The 18,699-nt window shown below is 38.4% G+C and overlaps 1 protein-coding gene and 1 long non-coding RNA gene across 8 annotated transcripts in view; both read right to left on the bottom strand.

Moving 5' to 3' along the window:
- Positions 1-18,699, bottom strand: part of KIAA0586 — a 73,573-nt gene that overhangs the window by 5,475 nt on the left and 49,399 nt on the right. The gene's annotated exons all lie outside the window — the stretch shown is intronic.
- Positions 1,917-18,695, bottom strand: LOC308066791. The gene is made up of 2 exons (XR_013929301.1): positions 15,343-18,695; positions 1,917-12,698 (listed from the first exon to the last, which is right to left on the bottom strand). It is a non-coding gene; the product is annotated as an uncharacterized lncRNA (long non-coding RNA).

Raw genomic sequence — 18,699 nt, 5'->3', positions numbered from 1 at the left:
GATGGTAAAGAATACAACACTCTCAGGAATAAGCAGGACCATCAACAGTTTATCAAATAATCCAGTCATTTGGACAAAATTATTCTCCATTCATTAGAAATTATAGCTCCTCCACACTCTTCTAGCCCTGGCTACCCTGAATCCATAGGCGTATTTATGGTATTGTGGAGAAGGTGTCCTTTCTCTGCTCTGCCAGAAACAAAGCAAAAATGCTTAAGCATGTGTGTTTTTTAGAGTAGGGACCCTCTTCCCATTGTGTAAATGTTTTCCTAAGCACAGGGCCCCTGGCTGCAGGTCAGACTGCTGCCTTCCACTAGTCTAGAAATACAGAAAGCAAGAACATGATGCTCGGCAAATGTATGCTGTTCTGGTTTTGTAACTCAAAACTAGACTGCCCCTAACTTCACTACAAACAGAAAAGACTCTAGGCAAACTTAGGCCAGATTTCTAGGGCTGAGTTACATGAAAGGGCCAGATTCACAATTAAAACACTTCAGTTGTTTTACAGAAACGGACTGACATCTGTAGGACTTCAGCCAAAAATGTCTGGATTTAAAAGCATGAGTCTACTGCTTGAGTTGAAAAAACACAGTTTCATTCTCAAAGGCTTCAGCCAGCTCATAAACCTCCGTAAGTGGACCACAGACACCAGTGGAGACAGAAAACTATATAGTATGAGTTCAGCTCAAGTTTTGACCTAAACTTGGCAAATTCCACCCTCCCATGGTGTAATGCACTTACAGAAACTGTGCATACAAGCACACAGAAAATAAACATGCATACACACACACAGGCTTTTCTTTTTTTTTTTTTTGTTTGTTTAAACCCTAATGTATATCCTAGCTAGAAATATTTCCAAAAAGAAAATAAATTCAGATCGGGAGTCAGTAAAGAAGGGTGGGGCACAGGCTAAGCATGCTAACAAATTTTTCAAAGGAGAATATTTGAAAATTATCTTTCCTCCTCTCAAGTTTGAGTTCAAGGTTCAGTGGTTTTCCAAAATATGCTATATTCCCACCAATAGCAACACTAAACAGAACAAAAACTAGAAATACATAAAATAAACTAGAACCAGATTTTTCAAAGTCCTAACACAGAGACCAATAGGGAAGGGCAGACAGAAAGCAGCTCTAAAAACATCTAGGAATGAGATTGCAGAGTTTACTAAATAAATATTCCCTTTTGGTGCCTGAAATCTACTCTGCTCCTTCAGATCTGGCATATTTTGCTCTGTAGAATATATCATTGCTTAACAAGTACATTTCTTGGCTACAACTCCTGCTGTTGTTTCCCAGCAAATCACTTCCAAAAGATGTGTAATGATCTTTCCAAATAACTACAACAATTATTTATACTAAGAGGAAGTATTAAAAGTCAATTTCATTTTTCCATACAGATGCCCATGATTTTTGGATGCGCAATTGAATTGGCTAGAAACAAACATTCTTTTCTTAACTTTTAAGCACTGCCATTTCTTGACTGCAACCATTTTCTTCAGGAGAACTGAAGTGAGAAGTCTGCAGTAAACCTTGAAGCAGCGGCTTCTATTTCAAAGCAAAAAAGGAGGAGGAGTTGGTTCATTACTGGTCCAGTGTCTTTGAAAAGCACCAGGAAAACGTGTATCTTGTGCAAAGGCTGGGGGGAGAAGTAATCTTTAAATCCACAAGAGACAACCCAGGTAAACAGCTGGTGGAATCAGGAGAATCTGACAAGCGATAATTAAAAAACTGCCATCTAATCGTGTAATTAATGTTTTATTTATTCAGTAAAACTAAATATCACCTACATAGCAAACTTTTTCTCATTTTCTGCAAAATCTAACAGGCAAGTGGACAGGAAGGTAATTTTAAAATTACGCTTGTATAATATATTCAGGTCTGCTATTCACACCTTCAGGTTTGGGGATCCAAAAGACATTTATTTTTTTTTGCCAGTATCTCAAGCAAAATAAAAAAGGTCCACCACCCCCCCCCCCAAAAAAAAACCCAACCAAAAAAAAAATGAACTTGAATGACTGATAGTGGGAATTCACACTAAATTCTAAGATAAAGTTATGCAGACTTCCCTCAGGATGCAGAATCGTTCACTACAATCCTAGCAGTAGGACTGGCTCCACTGAGACCTCATATCTTAAGAGTATTAATTGCAGCAATACTGCCTCCAGCTTATCTACATAGTACCACAGTGCTAGACATAATAGCACTTATAGCCTACACGGGGAGTGGCAAGTACCAAAAAAAAAATATCAAAGCATCTTCTTAATTTTTAAAACTTACATGGCCTGTTTTTATTTTTAAATAATTAAAAAATAATTTACACAAGTAATTATAGTTGAACAGTCAAATTCAATGATATTTTGTCATAAATTAGGGTTGCAGTGAGTTTGAAAATGAACATCTTTCCAGTTCATGCTTAAAATGACGGTGGGTGTCCCAATGAGGGGATCCCCTGAGCAAATGATATTCTTTTGTAAATTAGTGTACTGGACAGGACACATACTGGGTTACTCTGGAGTCTCCTCCTGCCTTTACATCGATTTGGCCCAGGCAGTTAATTACCAACAACAGTTACTCCAACATGCTGCCCTTACGCAGTCTGTGATGCATGGCTGTCCATATCACTCGGGATGGACATATGACAACCTTTACTTATCAGACAGGTTCAGTATGTTGCAAGTCAAGACTGAGCGTGTTATCTACAGCGATGCTTGCACTGCATATGCTTACCAAGCCCTGCACACTATCCAGCCATATTAACTCCTCAGCTACATGACTACGAAAAAAATTGATAGGAATGTAAGAGCACAATGTTCAGTGAACCGGTGTAAGAAGTGAAAAGCTACTTTCTATCACTTAAGCGTGAGGGGAGGCCTTGATGAACCCTCCCTCCAACAGACAAGAGGATTTCCTGGGCAAGGAGGTTACATACCCTGCAGCCATGGAAGCAACCTGCATCCAGATCTGAATGAAAGCTAGGGGACGGGCATCAGGAAGCAAACAGAAAATTCTCTGTACTGCACTCACTAAAGGGCACTGCTGCAGGGTAGAGTTTTCTCATTGCAAACTCACTTTTCTCACATAATGGAGTCATTAAATGCATTCTTATAGTAAAAATTAAATAAGATATAATTAGCATAACCCCCCCTGTTCAAACAACAAGTGTTTTTCTGGATGACCACAAACAAAATAGCTGTACTTCTCTACTCTGAAAACTTAGAATATTCACCTTAGAATAATGACCTTACGCATTTGTTTTGATGATTTTCACCCACAAAGTCATGGGATTCTCCGTATGGAAACAGTTTGCCAAGACTCCTATTACTGTACCATCATTACAAAGACCTGGCATATTAAAATGCTTATACGTACAGCACAATTACTCAATTTTTGTAATTACACCTTTTAAAAAGGAGATGATGAATGTTTTCCCCAGGAAAAAACAAAACAAGACAGAACAACCCAGCTGTATACAGTTAGCATTTTCAAGTGATGCATTCTAATGCACGCTAGGATGTCCCTACACACATTTCTAGCACATATGCCCACAAACCTGTTAAAAATACCTCTTTAGAGCCATTTGTTTAACATCAGAGGATGGCCACTAAAGATCTTACCATTTGTGCATATCAACTAACTTTGAAAAATATATTAGGAATAAGCAATTCTAGGAAGTTCAGAGAGGCAAGCAATTTTTCTATTAGTTCAGAAGGAATACTGTAGTCATTTACATAAGTAAGTATATGTTCAAATAAGGAAAATATTAAATGTCTTTACTGGGAGATCTGCTGGGAGACCGCTGTTAGGTAAGCATTCAGACCCTATCCTGCCAAAGAATGTCTAAGCATTCTCTTGAAATGAGTGTCCAGTGTGATGACAAGTAACACTGCCTCTACAATTTCATGTCTGGAATAGAAACATGCAAATGTCTGAGTAAAGATATGTTTTTATCCTGTGCATTTTTAAAATTTTTTAAAAACTTAAATGTTTAAACTTTGTGCAATAGAGATATGCATTCCTCCTTGTAAAAAAACCCAAACAATAAACAATCCAAGAACCTTGGCCTGTTACAGGAGGAAGAGTAAAAATGAAATTCCTTTGCAATACTTGGGTGAATCTGAGCTCTAAATCAGCAGAATAAATGAACTGCAGAAACTTACTGCTCTGCATTACATCTATGCTACATATTCAGCGCACTACATCACCCTCTTAACTCTCCCTCGAGCACATCGCTACTGATTTTAATATGATGCACAGCTCTATCTCTGCTAATTGCTATAAGAAGCAGGGAAAACACCGTACACTGCTCCCAGCAACAACCAACACTTCCACAGCAGCAACAGTGAAACCAACACCTGTTGTTATCAACCCAAGAGCTGCTCTGCACGAATCTTTGAGCAGCAGTCAAGCAGTGCCTTCCAAGACACTGAACATTACTCGTTTATGTTAGGTTCTCATTTGGGCAGATGTTCTTTGCCTCTGAAGCCGTGCACACAGACACATACACAAGCTGAAATTTTGAACACTGGCTGTATGAACCGATGGTGACTACTCCTAGTATCTACCGCCAACTTATTTTAGAAAGCATTGCAGCTCTCTGACATTCACTCTTCCCAGTTCAATCTGTTGGTGCCAGACCTGGTTTGCACTCAGTTCATCAATAGCTTCCTTCATTGCTTTGGGCCACAAGCATTATTAATATACGCTTGTAAGCAGCCTGAATGTAAATCATCTATCAGTTGTCTGGGTTTAAATATTCCTGGCCAAAATACAGGGAAATCTGTACTGCAAAGGAGAGTGTCTGGAAATCCAGTCAGCGTATGTGGGAGCAGCGTCCTTGCAGAGGTGTGGGCTACTGCGTGTTGATGGGACACGACTTCTGCAGGTGAATGGCACAGACGGCTGGGTCTGTTCAACACTCTTAAAGCACACCCTGCAACTCCTGAATTTAGGAGCTGTATGAGGTTCATAGGAAGAGCAATTATGGAAAGCTCCTTAAGAAAGCAGCTTTTACAAACCCTCCATATATACCCGACAATGTCATAAACCCAATTATTTAGCACAATCCTAATCTGCTGCAATGACTTCTGTGTGTATCAGTAGGAAAAGCAAAAAGGCAAAAGAAAAATCTTATCTCATGTGTGTCATGGAATTTACTGGCTCCCCAGTATTTTACCTGAAGCAAATTCATTCACATTACATACATACACATGCACTCTCAAGTCCAAGAACACGTACTCTGCAAGTATTAGATAAATCAATCTGCTTTCTAGCAGTTTCTTGCACACACTCACATTAAGACCAGAAATATAAAAAATATTATCCATTATTTTCTTTCTCTACCTCTCTCAAATATCGTAAAAGAACTGAGTCCAGAATACACTTAAAATTCAACACACATACAAGTTGGGGAATATGTTTCCCCTCATCATTACTCTGTCACTGAGAGTTCCGTGGCCTAAACAAGAGCAGAAGAGAACAAATGCTTAAAGATTGTCTTTCTTTACACAAGACAACATTTGAATGTCACTGTTACTTGATGCAATGCTGGGGTTTTTTAGATCTTGGAGGGAGGGAATGTACATGTTGCAAGGTCTCTCAGAACAGGACTGTCTCCTACCCATGTAGGAAGCCTGGCAGAAAGGGGCCTGGACCATGCCTGAGGACTCTCAGTGATTCTGTAATGCAAACTGTAACACAGTTTTATTGCCCAGGTTACAGAGTTATCCAATCCTTCCCTATTCCTTCAGAGGAGAAATGAACAGGATAACACAGACTTGTTGTCCATGGCTGTGTATTTTTAAGACAGCCACTTGGAAAGCGAGTAGTGTAGTAGCCAAGGTGTAGCATTATTTACACAGTCTACGTTTATCATGCATAGAAAGTTTCCTGGAAACGTATTCTAAATCTGATAAGAAAAATCCTCATTAAGAATCATTTGCTTGTTTAATTTTCACTTATTGAGCTTTAATGTACCATAAAAGTAAGTAATAACAATAGTGCCTTAAACAAATATTGCTTGTCTTGTACTCATTAATGTTTCAGAACACAAAACTGCCTCTAAATACAGGAAGCTGCAGAAAAATAAAAACTAACCAATCATATAAACTGAGAGTTTTAAAGAATTTTTTGTTGAACACTGAGTTCAACAAAAATGCATTCTGTTCACTGTACACACGACACCAATGGGAATAAGAGCCAGTTCAAGTTCTAAGTTACCATTACTTGGGTAATAGTTTCAAGCTGCAAGGCACAGCTGTATGGGCCCAGCCAGACAGGCTATCACAGCAATGCTTTGATAGCATGGGGCCCTTAAGTGTCAGGATATAGAAAAGGCAGCAGTTGTTGGCTGTGAAAACAGTCTGATACAAACCAGATGGGGACTTACTTGATGGGCAACACAAAGGAAAACAATTGGCTCATTCAACAAAGTCAGGCCACTGCCCCAGAGAATTAACAAAGACAATAACAGTCAACCAGAGTTGATGCAAACAAGAAACAGCCATGTGGTTATGGTTTAAGGAATTGTTTCTCCTCAGACTAAACATAAAGTTTTGATTTCTAATTCTTATATTCATTAATTTCAGTCTCGTTTACAAGCCCCCTCTTCCTCCAAAGTCTTCCGTATAATTAATTTATGTAGCACCAGCCTTCACACACCTACTTAAACAAGAAAAAAACCTGTATGACACCGGCAGCTATATTAATCTAATGTTTCCTGAAGAATGCCAAGACCACAGACAACTTTCTGAACCTTGCCAGAACAACATCACAGATACAGAGCACACAGTATGTCATTAGACACATTTGCATGCATATGGCAGTATATGTACTGATTCTTTTTGATTTGAAATGCATAAAGCCCAGTAGGTCACATGCTGGGTTACCAAAGTACAGACGTCTTCCAGTTTTGTGGAAAGTTCTTCTGTTGTTTTACTTCATTTTTTTCATAAGTAAACCGCAGATCAATTGGGTCACCACGTAAGAGTTTTGATTGTTAGGCTACAGTTAAAAATCTATTAAAATAGCTATTACCAAACTTATTTTTAAGCAATCTAAAATTTTAAAATTGGCTATTTAAGCATAACTCAAGAAATCCCCAACCCATTCATTTTAGAAGCTTGTAGAAGATTATGGTCCAAAATCTTAATTGCTCTTGCTGTTTTATTACAGGAAATATGAAAGTGACATGTGCAAAGGTATTTTGATTACAAATTACTTACAGAGATTGCACAATAAGTCAGACCTCTAAGGGCCTTCTGCAATTTCACTCACAGACTAAAAACATCTGAACTTTCTTTTCATATATTTCAAAATACTCCCTCTGGCAGGCTCTGCACTGCAGTGCTCTACACGAGTGTGAATGGTTGGATGGCACACTCTGAAAGACAGCCACATACTTGGATACCCAAGCAAGTATGTCTACAAAGTGCAGTGACATGCAGATGTCCTGGATACCTTCTGAAATCACATTGTCCTGGGACCTGTCAGTTTTAGCACACCACCACATATCCCCTGAGCTTCACTCCTTCTGGAGGCTGCTTGATGGCTAGTTCATCTGAGCTAGCAGTGTTGCACGATGTAAACATCTCCTGAACATATCATCCCAGACCTATGATGGATACACATTAAGTCTACTCTTCTCTGCAACTGCTTCACTTTCCATGCAGACTGGCAAAAAGCAGCTGGGTTAAAGAACTGAACGTATGGTTCTCATTTAACAGCCCACACTGGTCAGACGGAGCAAGGGAGTTTGTCCCTAAAGAAAGCAAAAAACCCATACTGAATTAATGAAGTATAGAGTCAGGCTCTAATTGTCATCCTAAGTGGTTCTAGCTTTTAGCTGCAGTGGTTCTCAAGCCTGTGAGCATGGTTTTACTTAAAAAAAAGAAAAAGAAAAAAAAGACTAAAACACAGTCTGCTGAATTCAAAACAACCACCATATATCGTAGGTAGAAAAGTAAGGTTTTACTTCTGTTTCCTGCCATGAGCACAGAGCCAACACTCCAACAAAGCCGTTGTGTGCTGCACGCTGTCTGAGCTAAAACATCTCTCTGGCAGAATCATGAGGCTTATTTCCAAAAGCACAGCCAAATTCTTGAAACCTCTGATGAAGGAGTAGGTTGTCACATCGTGGCAGAAATTTTGCCTGCAGTGCCGCTATTATTCTTTTTTCACATCATATATATTGAGGTCAGAAAACATTTTTTTACATAGAGCTGAAATTTTGGTTTGAATCTTTTCATTAGGCTGTTTCTACAAGATTAGGCACCTTAGAAACAGAACAGCCTTTATCAAGCCTTAACATCAGAGATACGGGCTATTGTGGCCTTGCATTTAAAAGCAGATGAGAAAGGAGCAAAAACCTCTTTAAATCTCAGGTCTGCCTGTACAGACAAACTCCAACTGCTCTTGTAAATATGGTTTTGGACATCATTCGTCAGCAAACGCCTCCACAAAGGACAGCATGTAAAGGCCAGCTGGAGCAGGAGGAGGCAGGGTGCCCAGCCTCCCTTAAAGTGAGGGCTCCAACAGGAAACTGCTCCCCCCTTTCGTTTTTTTTCTCTCTCTCTTTTTTTAATCAGGAAGGAAGCTTCATCTTCAGCACTCCCTGTGTAATCTCCCTGCTTGCCTGTCTCTAGGAGTGGGTCCAATTATTGAAATAAGCAACATGCGCTGTAAGAAGTTAATCATGTATTTACACTGTAACTCAAACTAGTAAATATTTCCCATTTATAATTTTGACTTATGTAACAGGGCACAATGGCAGCTGTTAAGTAAATAAAACAATTTTCTCAAGATCTGTAATTATGATTTTAGGATTATAAAAACAAAATAAAAAAAAACACCAACAAAAAAACCCACCACCCAAACCCCCAGAAATCTTTAAGCAACTGCCAGCAAATTCCATGCTTTTTACTTCTACTGAAGATACAATGGCCTGAGAAGGACAGAAACTGCAGCTGTTATATTGTCCTCAAACACACACAGCTCTGCCTAACTCTTGCAATATGTACAGTGCACAAAACAAGGCCACAATATGAAACCTGAGATTATTACTTTACTGTAACAACCTGAGTTAGGATGAGGGTCAGCAGATCATCCCATATTAAGTCTAACTTGCTTTGATTGCATAATTCTGAGCCAAAACATAAATGCAATTCTACCAGATTCAGCAAATATGAGATACACATTTTCACTGTTCGCATATGGTTGATTTACTATTTTGTAGTAAAATGACATGCCTATCTGGTATTAAAAGAGTTTATAGAAAGTCAAAGTCATGCCATACACAAAAAGAAACACTTACCTCCCCACCACCAAAGCAGCACTGGGGGGGGATGGATGCTTTTTACAGAACTGTTACATATTTTGTGTCACACTCAACAACTTTCGCTCAGGTTGTTTAGAACTGTGCTTAAAAACAGTTCTTCCTTCTTTAAAAGCAAACCATGTTTTAGATTAGAGAATGACAACACAGATACAAAGGTTCTAAATCTAAAGTAAGTTTTTCTAGGTGTAGGGGGTTTTATCCTGAATGACAGCATTTGTGATAAAAAACAGAACACAGTAGTCCACACACAAAATTTAACCCATCTCCATCATTTACTACTGTTCCTTGCAAACACAGTCACCAAAAGCACATTTGCACATTTCAGAGACGAGATTTTGTTGTATTTTACTTTCAAAATTAGTTTTACGGAAGATGAAAATGTTAACAAAGTTTTACATTTGCACGTTATTCAACGCTATTACAAAATGCAGTCCCATATGCAACATCACCAGTGAGGAACAGGTCATGCATGACAATTTTAATCTTCACTTACCAGTCCATACCCTGTTTTTAAGAAACAAGCTACTTTGGCAGACTGCATTTCTCAAAATCAGTGTGTTATCAAAGAGCAGCGTTACCAGTATTTATATAGTATTCTTCATTTGGAAGACATCCTAGGTAACATTCACTCTATGCTGTCACCTTATTTGAAAGTTTCCTGGGCTCCTAGTCTTAAGAAACGAATCACAGGGGCACTGGAAACATATATCTATATTTAATTATAGGCAGTCTTTGTATTACTGTATTGAGAAGGTGGTGCTGGAAAAACCTGGCCTCTCTTCACTGCATGAAGTAGAAGGTCTGTTTATTCCTAAAGTATCTAGAAAAATAAGCAAATAAAGTACCTAGTAATGACACAGTTCGTGACTGTGAAAACTGCCTGTAAGTCAAGCCATTTCACAATATAATAAGCAGTAAAATTTAAAAAATAACATCACAATTTGACTGTGGACACCAATCATCTAAATATCCATCTTTATTGGCCAGTTAGGTTTTATTAATAACTTTACAGCTATGCTTCGCCTCTGCTAGCAGTGCAAAACTTTGCAAAGCATTAAAAAAGAAAAAGAAAAATGTTTAACAGCTGAGAATGACAGCTTTTGTAAATTCCCCATCTCTTTTATAAAAAGGTTTGGGGGCAGACAGTCAGAATCTCTGGGTTATTCATCACTCACATTAAGCTACCTCCCCATCTGGCGTATACACTCTCCTTCTAGTAATTTCTCTTCTCACTCCCCAGACAAACAGCTGGCTCCTTCCCATTTTTATATAGCGCTTAAAAAAGATGAATTGAGAGCTCTTTAACAACAGGTAAAGCTGAAGGGAGTCCAGCTGCCTCTGCCCAAGGATCACCAAAACCAACGCAGCAGGGAAAGCAGAAGCTGTCCCTTCTGCTGCATTGCCCTCAGACATGCACAAGCCACTGAATGATAAAGGGCAACATCTGCCTTCCCTGCCAAACATAAAAATAAAACAAACTCGGCACATACTGAAGACAGAAAACCTATATTTCTCCTATCACAGTGCTATATATGTTTCTCCAAGTTGAAATATGTGTTTGTAATACTCCCTGTCTTCACTTGTCAGCATTCAGTATCCATGCAATGAGTTGCCAGCACCCAAAGGCATCAAGACTTCCCGGTCTGACACTGATGTCTTTCATAAAAGAAACACAACTTTCACACTAAAAAAGAAATGTGAGATAAGAGGCCTACTTAGATGACTGTTAAGCCCAGTAAGGATGGTCACCCTAGAAGATTCTACAGTGCATCTGCTGACTGAATTAACCCAGAGTCAGCAGCAGGTCTACCTGAGACAGCTGGAATGGTTCCTGACTCCAGCCTTAGCTGGCACTGATGTACCAGGCTGGAAAAGCTAGTGACTGAGGAGTGTAAAAGTATCTTATTCGGGAAACTGCCTTTGCAAGCTGTAATCTCTGGCACAGGCTGTAGTATACTCGTGGAGGTAGTAACTCCAACCAAATACTCCGCTGAATAAGAGAAAGACAATGCTATTTCTTACAACGTATCTTGTTGCAGTGACATACTGAGGCACATCTTTTAGAATACCTTGGAATCTCAATTTAAATTCTTTTGCTATCACTGCTAACAAATAAGCATGTGAATTAAAGTAGTACAAGAGCATCAAAATTGAATGCCTCTTTACAACACTGTGACAGAAGATGATGTATAAAGGGATTTCAGACTCAATTATATGCATGTAAACGAGTAGCACGTTCAGGAGAGACTATTCCGATCATTTTCCATGACCTACCACAACACACAGGCCACAGAACAGCTAAGCAGGCTTACTTTCTAGATGCACATCAGTTCTTTCTTATTAAACCATGGGCCCATAGCTGTGGAACCACTAATTTGCGAGAAACCTCCCTCCAGAGAAGAGCTAACTGGAAACAGCCCTCGGGCTGATGTAAGCATTAAGTACATGGGGAGTCTCTGTCCTTAGGTGGCTTGCCCAAGCCCATTAATTTTTTGTGTGTCCCCCCCACTTATATAAGCGATGTTTGCATGAAAGGGGAAAGCAGGTCAGCCTAGTCAGCTTGCTACCATCTGCTTTTATTCAGTTACTCAAGGCCAGCGCCAGTGGGATCAGTGCCCATTAAGAGGGTTTATTGTGTGTGTTTATTTTTTGCTCTTTACAATGAAGGCAACAGCAATTACTGTAAGTTTGTAAAAGTGCATACAAATCATAATACACAATACAAAGCTGCTTCAGCCAGATCCTAGCATGTTTACAAATCCTACACAGGCTGTGAGAAAGACTGTTCTGGCACAACAATTTCAATAGACTGGTGAGGAGTGTGTTAGTGTCCAAGAGATCCGAGACTGTATTTAATAATACTTGCTATCAAGACCATATCCTGCTTGCAATGCACGCGACACAGCAGATTCACCACATGAGAATCTTACACAAAAGAAAAAGTACCACATTCTGGCTTGGTCCCCAGATGGGCTGACAATAGGTGGATCTATACAACTGGAAACTGGAACTGGTGAAAGATCAAAGGTAGACTGCCAAAGTGGAAATGGCAATTTAGGGCTCTCAGGTGGTACATTCCAACTCTTCAGTGTGGATATGCAGCAGGAAGAGGCACTCTCCTCTTAATGAGAATTCTGCCTAGAATATGCCTGGCCCCTAGAGACACAAGCTACCAAAAACACTAAACCAAACAAAAAACCCCAAACCAACCAACCATCCATCAAAAAAAGCCCCACCAAACTGGCAAGAAGGCGGAAAAAAAGGGAAAATATGGAAAAATCTGCATTGCAGGGATGAGGCGGTGGTGCTTAGCAGAACTAGACAAAGCAGTCTGGACTGCTTTGGTTCCAGCAGGTAGTCACAAGTGTCTGAAAAGCAAATACAATTATGAATCAATTTTTTTTTTTTTTAGAAATTCTAATAAATTTGGAAGTAACATTCTTTACATTGTTAAGTTACATTTAAGAACAGAAGATCCTCAGAACCCTCTGGTGTCTGCGCAATGTGATACAGAAGGCTGATGCTCAGCAGGCACCCATACCAGGTACCACATGATATTCTGAGGGAAAAAGGACGTACAAAATCCGGAATGTACATTGGGTGCTTTATGCAACAGTACCACAGGTTTTCAACTTACAATTTTGTCACTGCCCTGAACTTTAGTTTATGATCTATAAAATGCACTTTGAGGGATGCCACAGGTCACTGACTGGATTAGATCACCTGCAATCCTTTAAAATCTAGGCTTGAAGAAGGAATCATATCAGTTTTCTGGTTATTTACCTTGAGCCCCAGTAAATCTGAAAAAAGACAAGTGAAAAATCAAAGTACTTGACAGTCTCCATAGGAAGTAATCCTTTAAGTAGTGATCACGTCAGTTTAAGTTTTTCTTTCTCTTTCTGCAGAAAAAACCCAACTGGTGCTGGAATTTCCATGAAAATCCCTGTTGCTGTGTACAGATCATAGGAGGGACTTGGTACAGGGATACACCATGAACCTCAGCAAAGTGTACTTTAAAGACGAATATAAGACCAAAATGGAAAAAGAAGCAACTGTGAACTGCTTTTACCTGCTCAAGCAATGGGGCTATAGGTATCAGCCTCACCTCCTGAACTTAAAACTTCTGACCAGGGACATTCCTTAAGCCTACACTGGACAATTTCCTGCTTTATTCTTTTTACTGTATCAAAAGTGCAAAATACCTTCCCTCCAAAGATTAACCATACACACATCCAGCACCGCACAAAAGTTCATTCTCATGCAGACTGTATAAGGGAAACTTGAAGATCCACAAAACTGCAGATTTCATAACGGGTGTAAAACATCCTCTGTATAGGCACCAAGGGAAGACTAAAAGGGGAAGTTTTCTGCCTTTGCACATACCTTCCACAGCAAAAGCCTCAGCACAAGGTCAGAGAAAAGTCTTGGCAATACTGCAGCAGTGAGAGGTGCTGCATCCCTCTGTGCCATTTAAGGAGGCAAGCAGTAAAAGGAGAACTAACTCTCAACCTCTTAGAAGTTGAAGACAATTACCAGGTGAACAAAAACCTAATGCACATAGATCCGTATGTAGATCCATAAGAAAAGGGCCAGGTGATTTGTAGCGTGGAACTGGACTCCAAAGGAGAATGACGACTTCCCAAGCATGCCAGTCAGTAGGAAATCATCAGACCGCAAAGCTCTATGAGCCTGCTTGGTACAGTTTTCTCTAAGTATAAATTGGGGGTTTTGTGGTTTGTCATTTCTCCATCTGATTACTTGGATTTCATTTAATTTAGATGCCTCAAAAAATAAATTGACATTCTAGGAGTCTAAAAACATACCGGGAGATTCATGCTTCATCTGTTAGTAGTTCCTACTGTCCAGGACTTTTGGGGAAGCGAGGGGAAGAAATGACAGATCTAGGAGATTCATTTCCCAGAAAGAGATCTTATGGGAATGGGTGCGACGATGTGCACAGTGCCATGAAATCCACAGTAGCTCCTGGTGCCTGGTTTCTCAGGACCCTAACTTGAAGCAGCAGAACACACCCACAGCAGATGGACATCATTGTCTACAGTAACAATTCTATACAAGACTTTGCCTTAAGCTATGAAAAATCAAACTTCTGTTTTAGTATTTTTGTCTGAAAAATAACTGAAGTCAGTGAGAAAAGAAGTGACCATAGATATAAATGGCACTTAACAGTTAAATAGTATTTACAAAAGCCAAGAAATTCAAAACTCCCGTTCCAAATGTACTGTAATACATCTAAATATTGACTTACAGTAATTCAAACTAGAAACCCTCAAGTGTGGCTATTGAGGATTTTATGTGGGAATATTATGCAAAATGCATACTTATTACTCAGATGCATATTTTCTAATGCATGGGCTACCATGGAACTGCCATCAACACATGCAGAAAAAGCAAATGAAAACTCTTTGAGAACTGATGTTCTAAACCACTTGGGGCACCTAAAAGCTAATGACTACTTACAGAAAAGAGAGTTTCTGCGGGAAATGCAGCTTTGCATTTCCTGACTTGCCCGAATGTAAAATATATTAACTGAATTATGTCAGTGAGGCATCTGATAGCACGGGGAGGTAACTGTATAGGAAAACCAGAGTCAAAATAGGTCAGAAGCAAGAGCTCTGAAGCACTGATAAACTTACACAAGCCTCTAACAGAACATTTGCTTGAAAAAATGCCATAATTATAGATAAGTGACTTCATTATTTTAATTTCCATTATCTCCTCTCAGAAATCAGTCAAATTCAGGGAGCAATGTAGGCTATGCAAAGTAATTCCTACCTCTCATGTTGTGATGGCACTCTCTACAGTGTGAAAAAAGTAACTCCATTTTGCTTCACTAGCTGCTGTTTTCAGGGTGGTATGGACAGCCTTTAGCAAAAGCCTTTAAACAGCAGGATGTTAAGGAGAAAGTAAACTTTCTGTAGAATAGGTGTTAAGAGTTTGACCAAAACAGTTCCCAGAAAAAAAAAAAAAAAAGACCTTTAGCTTTATCCTCACCTTCCTTTCTTGAAGCATCTGTTACGAGATTTGCCTCATGCCCAATAGTTTAAAGACAAAATAACCCAAAAATTAACTCAGAGCAATTCCTGGCTGAAGAAGAGAGGCAAAGAAGAATTTAGTTATAACCATATTTTCAGTATTACGATTCTCAGTACAGCATAATGTCAATGTTAACACACAAGGAGCCCAATTTCAACACCGAACAGGGATTCTGGAAGCTTTCTTTTTTAAACAGATTGTTTTAAGGGCTTCTTGCCCTTTTATTAATTTATTGCACAGATCACCTCCTCCCACAAGCAATTGTGCAATCTCTCTGTGGCAACAAAGCCAATTGCTTAGTGTCCCAGTATTTCTGGCTGCCTGAATATAATTCACTAGCTGGAGATAAAACGGAATTACTATAATGAAGTTGTGCTCTCTAGGTCATATTCTGAAAGTCTGCGCTACAGAAAAATAATTAAGTGAAGATACATCTACCTCTTGGTTCTGAGCTGCTCATATTAAAGTTCAAAAATGCTCTGCAGTCAAGCATTGCCACCTGTTCTTTCATTTTAATTTAAAAATTCTGAATCATGTTGATGTAAGCCTGAAAATGCTTGTATTCTGGAAATATGTGCATTCACCAACCGCAATAATTATTATCATATTAAATTTATGAAGATATATGAAAGAATGGTACAAAGATTAAAGGGTATTATAAAGCCAAAAATATACATGCATGTATATTATATACTACAAATATATGTTTTCAAACCACTGTCTCCACTATGTCTAGAGAAGGCACACATTTCAATTAATAATACGTTCAGGCTTTATTTTCAGTTGTAACTTTGAGGAGACATTACCCTTTCAGGCATGATATTCTAACAGTCCTACTGAACTTCAACTTTCATTAGAAGATATCAATCAACTTTCTTTCAGTAAAAACACATGTTCACTGTAGACCACAAAAATTTTTTCAACAACAAAAGAAAGCTCTATCATGTGTATATGTATATCTATGACTGCAGACAAAAGATGAATCAAATCTTGTCATGGATTTTATCAATTTAAAAAAAAGGCTTTTTTTACATCCAACTCTTAAGTCCAAACAACTTCCCTTTTCTCCCCACACCCTGAATTCACGCTCCATTTCAGAGGTCTAGATTTTCTAAGCTTTAATACTAATACAACCACTTACCCTTTCAACTCTGAAAAAAATACCTAAATGGTCCTGCCTCTGAAATGCTACTCCATTTTCAGGCAAGTACTCATTGTCCCTTGCTACCTCAGTAAAGGCAACCATTTGACATGATGTTTTTATAAACAGGGTGCTTTGAACTTACAGTAACAGATGTACTTAATTTTAAGATGTTTTATTTACTTAAACCCACATACACTTATCATATTGCAAGTTTTCCTTTTTCTTTCAAATGATTCTTATTAATTTTTACCCTCAACTTTTTGCCTGATTAAGTTCGCTGTGGTGAAGCTTACAGAGACAAGACCTTCTAGTTAGAACTGACAGACAGTTGTTTCCATTTGCAAATCCTCTAGATTTTTATTGGATCATTAAGTATGTATACTTTGAATGAGATTTAAATTATCCTGGTATATAAATAATATTTTCTTTTTATTTCTCTCACAGAAAATTGACTACTGCCATCTCGTGGTCACACATTTTCATCCGACACACAGACAGTTGGACTGTGCCCAAATACTTTGTGTTACAGCACAGATATATTATTTAAGATAAATATTCCAGAAAGCAACAGATTCGATAAAAAATATTTTACTCCATTTCCACCCCTTGTTAACACCCTATTCAATGATACAGGCTGGAAGTGTTGTCTTGTTAACACTTGAGACAAAGCTGAGGTGTAAAAGCATGAAGTACAGCACTAGGAAGACTAGTTCCCCTTTCCTCCTTCTCCCTGATGCTTAATAGCAAGAGTTGGGAAGAAAATCGAAAAGGAAGATTCCCATAACCACCGTTAAGGAAAACTGCTTTTAAAGTTGGGAATGGGTCAATTGTGCAAGGCAGACCTGCCACAATTTCCTTTTGGGCAATTTAGAGGTCATGCTCAACTTACTAGAGGATGAAATTAGGCAGTTTGGATTTTCCTGAACACAAGGGGGCAAATACAATTCTTCCTATTATTAAAAGTCATTGCAACATTTCCTGCTAATATTAAATAAAAGAGTTAAACCTAATTTTTTAATAAATTAAGTCTTTCTTTACCCGTATTAAAAACATATAGATAAATGTCCCTACAACAACACACACACACTATGGTGTGCCACACTTCAGTTCTGTAAGCTCTTCCACTAATTGTCCATATAAGCCAAGTTTTACATTATTCATAACTTTCTTCATATGTGAACCGTGGTTTTGAAATTAGGTTCCCTGTCCCATGGCCAGTAACATTGGCCTAGGGCTTTTCTTATCCCTTACAAATATCTGAAGCAAAATAATAACATCAGAATTATAATTTGATTAGGTGTTTTAAAAAAAATAAATGGAAGAAGTTCAGAGTTATTTTTAAAAGGGCTTGAAGGAAGAATTTGTCTATGCTAGGGTGGAGCAATTATAATTCCATATATTGTAGACATGTAGGTTTTAGATTCCTTATTATCTGCCAAAACAAATATGGCAGTAATATGCACAACTTATGTCATTCCAACACTGACCTGAACTACAATAAACACAATACTCACTCCCTCTCATGTAACTTCCTTAACACTTTTAACAAACTTGATTTTAATTACTTAACAATGTTAAGTAATCTCCAAATATAGCATGGTTATGCACAGATAATACGTAGTAACCTTCACAAAAGAAAACCACTATCTCAAGCCAGTATATTAAGCCCATCTCAAACCAGTCCATTTTGACATTGAAAATCATGGTTTTCCCCCAGATCTGCATGATCTTAACTTTGTTTTATCTTTCAGTTCTCCTCTAGTACTCCTGCATTTTCTCATGCATATGAACCACTGCCACCTTATCACAACATTATGAATATTTTGTTTGCTGAATAGCATTCTATAAAGCAATTAAAATTCAGTTGACTACACAATATGCACATTATAATGCTCTTGGCAAATAAAAATTTAAATAGATACTTAACTGGAATGATTCTGATGAATCTTACATACAGATAACATTTCTAATTGTTTCAGTGCACCCCAACAATACTGTAACTATGCACACAGATTTATACACACTATATATAACTGTTTGGAAATTTTGGGAATCTGGTAGTAATGAAAACCAAGTTTAAAAAAATCAGAACGTTATTATACATCAGTATACAACACTTAAAAGTGATGTGCCTAACTGAAAGAACTACGTATGCTTATCGACATTGATTT

This window comes from Falco punctatus (assembly GCF_963210335.1).
Source record: "Falco punctatus genome assembly, chromosome: 7".
Taxonomy (NCBI): Eukaryota; Metazoa; Chordata; class Aves; order Falconiformes; family Falconidae; genus Falco; species Falco punctatus.
Note: the sequence above shows the minus strand (reverse complement) of the source record. Positions and strands in the feature narration are given on the sequence as shown.